This window comes from Amphimedon queenslandica, unplaced genomic scaffold (assembly GCF_000090795.2).
Source record: "Amphimedon queenslandica unplaced genomic scaffold, v1.1 AMPQUscaffold_12431, whole genome shotgun sequence".
Lineage (NCBI taxonomy): Eukaryota > Metazoa > Porifera > Demospongiae > Haplosclerida > Niphatidae > Amphimedon > Amphimedon queenslandica.
The window spans coordinates 4,267-10,689 of record NW_003547332.1 but is presented as its reverse complement, the minus strand read 5'-3'; the positions used below and the strand labels follow the sequence as shown (position 1 = coordinate 10,689).

The 6,423-nt window shown below is 34.4% G+C and overlaps 1 long non-coding RNA gene across 1 annotated transcript; it reads left to right on the top strand.

Moving 5' to 3' along the window:
• Window positions 1-971: 971 nt before the first annotated feature.
• Window positions 972-3,816, top strand: LOC109587839 (uncharacterized). Its single transcript, XR_002187825.1, has 5 exons — window positions 972-1,043; window positions 1,209-1,265; window positions 1,319-1,502; window positions 2,768-2,950; window positions 3,798-3,816. It is a non-coding gene; the product is annotated as an uncharacterized LOC109587839 (long non-coding RNA).
• Window positions 3,817-6,423: the final 2,607 nt, after the last annotated feature.

Genomic DNA, 6,423 nt, shown 5'->3' with positions numbered 1-6,423 from the left:
GTACATCTCTCCATGTTGCTCTAGGATGTGTATTCAACCATTTTGAAAATAAAGCTAGTTTTTGATGTTTAGCATCCACTTGTTCTATTACTGAAATTTCGTGCTGTGTTATTCCAGGTAAGAGAAGACCAAATGGTTTCCAGTCAACAAGTGGTTCAAGCCATTGAAGTAATAGGAAGATATCAGGTTCATCATCAATCATAGGACCAGGATTGAGTTCAACATCTCCTGATATGAGGAGTAGCATACGTAGACAAACAATCAAATAGAGATCATTGTATAATAGGTTAGAACTGCTGCCTCCGGGTAAGACTACTGACTGGAGGTAATTTGTATCAGTAACAGTAACACCAGTAGTACATTGTACTTGGTAGCAGTTACCTAATAATAAAATACCAGTAAATATACAAGTACAAAGTTGCAATTGTTGTTTGCCTGTTGAGGGAATCATCAAGATGTGTCTTAATAAAGAGAGAAAAAGGAGGAAAGCAATAAGAAACAGAGCTACTGGCAGTTTAGATGTCTTCTCTCCTGATGTAGTACTGCCTGACTTGCTGTCTACTGCAGCCTTGAATGAGTGAGAGTGGCGGCCATTAGCTGGTCTACTGGAGGCAGCTTGACAGTAGTTCCACAGTCCAATACTTGCTCTCCATTGAGAGACATCAATCATCTTGTAATTATTAGTAAAATATAATTAAAATGAACTATAATATACTTACCTCTATCACTGTTAATGAACAACTGTTGTAAGATAAAGAAATGAAAAGATACAGTCAATATAAAGAAGAACAAGTTACAAGCCAATTGTGCTGTAGTTGCATAAGGGAGTGGCTCAATATTAGACTACAAGCTCCTCCTCTTAAATCAAAATGTCTTCAGCAACCTTTTGAATACATAAAGAAAAGTGAGAATAAATAAAAGTATACAAAGTTTAATATTTGGGTAATATTTAATGCTCTCTCTCCTTCATTCCTAATAGTAATTTCTAGTAATACATGGTGTACATAAAATGAAGTACATTCAAGTATTGAAGATGAGGAACAGTAAGTTAATGATGGAAGTAGTGACCTTCATTGAGATATTAGTACATTAAATCACTTTTAATATTGTGTACTAATGGTAGTGAATTTAATGAAGGATCTTTAAAAAATAAAATAAAAATAATAACGCCTTTAATTATTATTATTAATTAATAATGTTTTAATTAGTAGGGACACACCTCCAATACACATTAAATGTTAAAATTGGTACACACACAATTAAAGGTGGACTTTATTATCTCCTTTTCTTAATTAATTAATTATTTATTTTATTATAGTCTCATACACAATCAGACGTCACTTATGTCCCTCCCACTGATACAAAATCAAAGTCATTAGCCACACCCACTAATAGAACTGGAGGGGGCGGAGCTCCAAAAACATTGGCTGACTTTCAAAAATTGACAAGTCGTGGAAAGCAATCACCAGCTGGTCAACCAACCCAATCAAACAGACCAAAAGGTAATGAATATTAATTAATTAATAATGATAATAATGGGTTTTTTAGATAAACGTGCATTATTATCATTATTGTGTGTACGTAAGGACATCAGTACAACTGATGGAATAAATAATTAAATGGGGAGTGATTTCACATCCATTTGAACTTCAGCATTTTCTTAAAAATAGTCATAACTTGAAAAATTTATGTTGGAATCAACTCAAAACTTTCTACATGCATAAGGACATCAATATGTATCAAAAATTGTAATAAAAATTTGGGGGTGATGTGGGAGTCAATTTTTGGAAAAAACTATGGGCTTATAGTCTTGGGTATTTTTTAGGATTTTGGCATTTTCTTTAAATGGCCGTAACTTGAAAAATTAAACTCTGAATCAGCTCAAACTTGCTACACAGCATAAGGGCATCAATATGTATCAGAAAATGTAATAAAAATTGAGGGTGATTTTGGAGCCATTTTTTGGAAACAACCATGGGCTATTATAGCCTTGGGTATTTTTTTTAATTTTAGCATTTTCTTAAATTGGCTGTAACTTGAAAAATTAATGTCGGAATCAGCTCAAACTTGCTGCATAGCATAAGGACATCAATATGTATCAGAAAATTTAATAAAAATTTGATGTGATTTTGGAACCATTTTTTGGAAAAAAACATGGGCTATAGTACAGTGTATTGTTCAGAATTTTGATTTTTTCTTAAAATGGTCGCAACTTGAAAAATTGAAGTCTGAATCTGCTCAAACTTGCTACACAGCATAAGGGTATCAATGTGTATCAGAAAATGTAATGAAAATTTGGAATGATTTTGGAGCCATTTTTTGGAAAAGAAACCATGGGCTATATTTTTCAGAATTTTAGCATTTTCTTAAATTGGCCGTAACTTGAAAAAAATGAAGTCGGGATCAGCTCAAACTTGCTACACAGCATAAGGACATCAGAAAATGTAATAAAAATTTGGAGTGATTTTGGAGCCACTTTTTGGAAAAACCATGGGCTATAGCCTTGGGTATTATTTTGGCATTTTCTTAAAATTACCGTATCTCAAATAATTGAAGTTGGAATCAGCTCAAACTTGCTACACAGCATAAGGACATCTAAGTATCAGAAAATGTAATAAAAATTTGGAGTGATTTCGGAGCCATTTTTTGCAAAAAACCATGGGCTATAGTACAAGGTATTCAAATTTAGACAATTTTTAAAATGGCCGTAACTCAAAACGTCCAAGTCGAAATTAATAACATTTTACATAATTATTTATTTATTTAGTAAATTAATAAAAAATCAGTGAGACATACTGTTGACCTGAGGGCCGAAGCCATAGAAGAGAACATGTTACTAGCAGTTGAATCATTTCGAGCTATTGGTTGCTCTGTTACTGATAATATGGTGGAGGAACTAACAAGAGGAGACAAAGGAACAATTGATAAACTAATAATAGAATTAATTAAAGTGAGTGTGTATTAATTAGTGGGTGTGGTTGACCATGCCTCTATCCTCTTTCTCTCCAGTCTCGTCTATTCCATATGCCTGGTATGGAGGATGAGCCTTCAAGTACTTTTAATGATTTGAGTACTTTAATGTCTAAACTAGGACTGACCTATACTGATAGTGGGGGGACTAATGGAGGAACTGGAACTGACTCAAGTGATGGAGGAGGAAGAGGTAAGACACTGGGGCTGGGATATTACTGTATAATTAGTAATAATATCATAGTCTGAACCAAAGACACTTTACGTAATAATGTTTATTTATTTATTTATTATTTATTTAGTAAATTAATGAACAAATCAGTGAGACATACAGTAGACCTGAGGGCACTAACAAAGACCCCGCCCCCTACTGCCAGCACTGCAGAAAAGACTGAAGCCATAGAAGAGAACATGTTACCGTAAACGTAAAAAAATTCATGGTAAAACAATTCGTGGTTTAGCTCCAGAAGGCCCAGAAATTAATTTTCGCTGGAATTAACTTTCGTGGGGGGTCTGTCCGTTCGTTGCTAAATTTAAATTAAACGTGTACATGCACGTGATCAGAACAAAAAGGGTTAATTTTTAATTTTGTGTATTTTTTGTCCCACGAAGAACACAAAAATTAAATTGCAACGAATTTTTTACGTTTACGGTACTAGTAGTTGCATCAGCTCGAGCTATTGGATCATGCTCTGTTACTGATAATATGGTGGAGGAACTAACAAGAGGAGACAAAGGAACAATTGATGAACTAATAATAGAATTAATTAAAGTGAGTGTATTAATTAGTGGGTGTGGTTGACCATGCCCTTCTACTCTCCCTCCAGTCTCGTGTAGTCCATATATCGTGTAGAGCCTTCGACCACTTAGAATTTTGTTGTGTGTATTTGATTTTGTATTTCAAATTCTATTGTATTTTTTATCATTTTTATAATAATTTTTAATGCCATTATTCCATGCAATAATTTATTTTATACCATGTAATAATTTGAAGAATATCTCAAAAAATTATCTACACATACTCTTGTTATAATTGAATACTATAGTGATAATTAACACTCCTACTATCAGTAAATCCTACTCTTGAGTGCATAAAAACAGATCTAATGTAATAAAATTCCCTAATAAATATTATTAATACATTATTGGTAGTGGTTTGTGTGGTTGTTCTTTCCTGTGTCTAGCAAACAATGTTTCCTTTTGACCTTCAAAAGTTTCCCACAGATATTGAGATTTGAAATGAATGTATTCAAGAGATGGATGGGTAAAAATAGTTTCATATAAATGTTGTATCAGTTCTTTCCAGTTAGGTTGAGACTCATTATTAATACATGCACACTCTATCCTCAGTAGTCTTATGGTTGTATGTGACTGTAACATGTTAGTAACAGCAGGTAGTACCTGTTCATAAAACAATGGTGTCATTATTTGTTTATTCTCTTTCTCACTACAGTTACTGTATGATTGATCTGGTTTGAGATCAACTTTAAGTTCTGTGAGATTGTTCTTTTGAGAGATAACATTAAAAAACCCTTGGTCTCTTCATTTAGTGGAATGGATACACTCAACTGCTGTAGACTGGTGTTGTGTCTGAGACCAGTTGTTAGGAAGGACAGAAATGAACTGGGAATGTTAATGTAACTATAAGCCCCAAGGTATTTCAGTGTTTGGTTTTGTGCTAGCATGTCTTGTAGACTAGTACCCATACTGCTGGTATATACTCTCTCCTCCTTTATCTTCACATTCAGAGCTTTAAGTGTAGTATTGGTTTGTAGAATAGTAAATAGTTCAATAGCACTCTCAGCTGTGTCTAGTGGTAAAGTAAGTGTACATAGACTGGGATGAGAGAGAAATAGAAGATGTGGTAAGTATTGTCCACTGGCAGGTAGTATCAGACAGTGTAATTCTTTGATATGTGGAAGGAGTGGTGTCATCAGTTTACTACTCCATCCTATCTCTAGAGCAGTCAGTGGTGTGTTCACCACTACTATATTCAGTGATGATGGTAGGAGTTTATCAGGTATGTTCAGTGAAAGAGCTTGTAATATGTTGTTGTCCTTTAGTAACTGCTCTATTACTCCATCAGGTATAGGAAGAAGAGCACAAGGAATGTTAGCATGCATACTTAAAGATGTTATAGTTTTATTCCTTGTTACTCCTCTAATGACAGCAGTGATAATTAATTCACTTGCTTCTTTACACTCAATCTTCATTTCTTGTAATGATGAATTCATTTTTATACATTTCTCAATTTCAGTGCACTTACCTGCTAGTTGTTTAGATCTGGTAGGAAAATCCAGAACTAAGTGCAATATCTTCAATTGAGGAAGATTGAAGAACTGTAATGCAAGATCGATATCTAATTTACAATAGCACTCCTGAATATTGTATATAAGTGATGATTGTAATAATTTGTGCAGTATTTCATCATTGGGTCTACTCAACTCTACCTCCAGTCTCTTACACTGGGTCTGTAGTGAGCTATTGGTTAGTGCAGGAGTGAAGACTGATAAATTCTGGTTAGATACAGTCCCCAGGTGCAAGTAACTCCATGTTTTGTTGGAATTGTCTATAAAATAACTGAGACACAACCAGTCAAACAATAATAATGTTACTCTACTCCTATCCAGACACAGTGAGTGTTTGTTCATGGATTTTGCTAATACTTGACATAATGTGGTGTTCTGTGATTCATACAGGAGTTGAAAAAGAAGAATTGGAATATTGTCCGAATCATCAGAGCTGACATGGTTGTATTGATCAGTCTTAGGATACTGATAGAAATGACACACGTCCAATCCAAATGATGGTTTCCACTTGCACTGTAAGTCAAGTTGTTGTTTATTAAAATACTGTTGATAGCTCTCATGTTCAAGGTGAGTTAGACCTGCCACAAACCTCAGACACATTCGAAAGTGATCATCATCAAAGTGATCCTTAAACACTTCCTCTGTCTTCTTCTCATGCCTAGCTATCCACCATGCAGCTAGAAATTCCTGTATACTCAAGTGAAGGAACTGATACTTTTTTTCATCATATTCAGCAAATGTTGTCATCAATCCAAGATAGTCTTCCTTGACTGCCTCACTCAGTGACTGCAGTTGATGTGAAGAGAATGTCATTCTTGTATTAGCCAGATCTCTTGTAAAGGTTTAGCTAATTGTGTTGGCAATGAAGAAAGACTTGCTAATGTATATGGGTCAATGTCACGTTTTTTAACATGTCTTCTGATTGTTTGTAGGATAAAGTTCTCGTACAGTTGAGTGAGTGTTGTTGGTAAGTGTCCTCCTTCCTTACAATAAACTAAGATGACCATGGAACAGACTAGTGGTACATAACACAATGATTGGACATCATTTCGTACTTCAAGATCATAAATGAGTTTCACTGCTAGTTGTGAGTCCTTACTGCTTTGAGTAGTTGTGAATGGCCTGTATCTATTTTCATCAATGA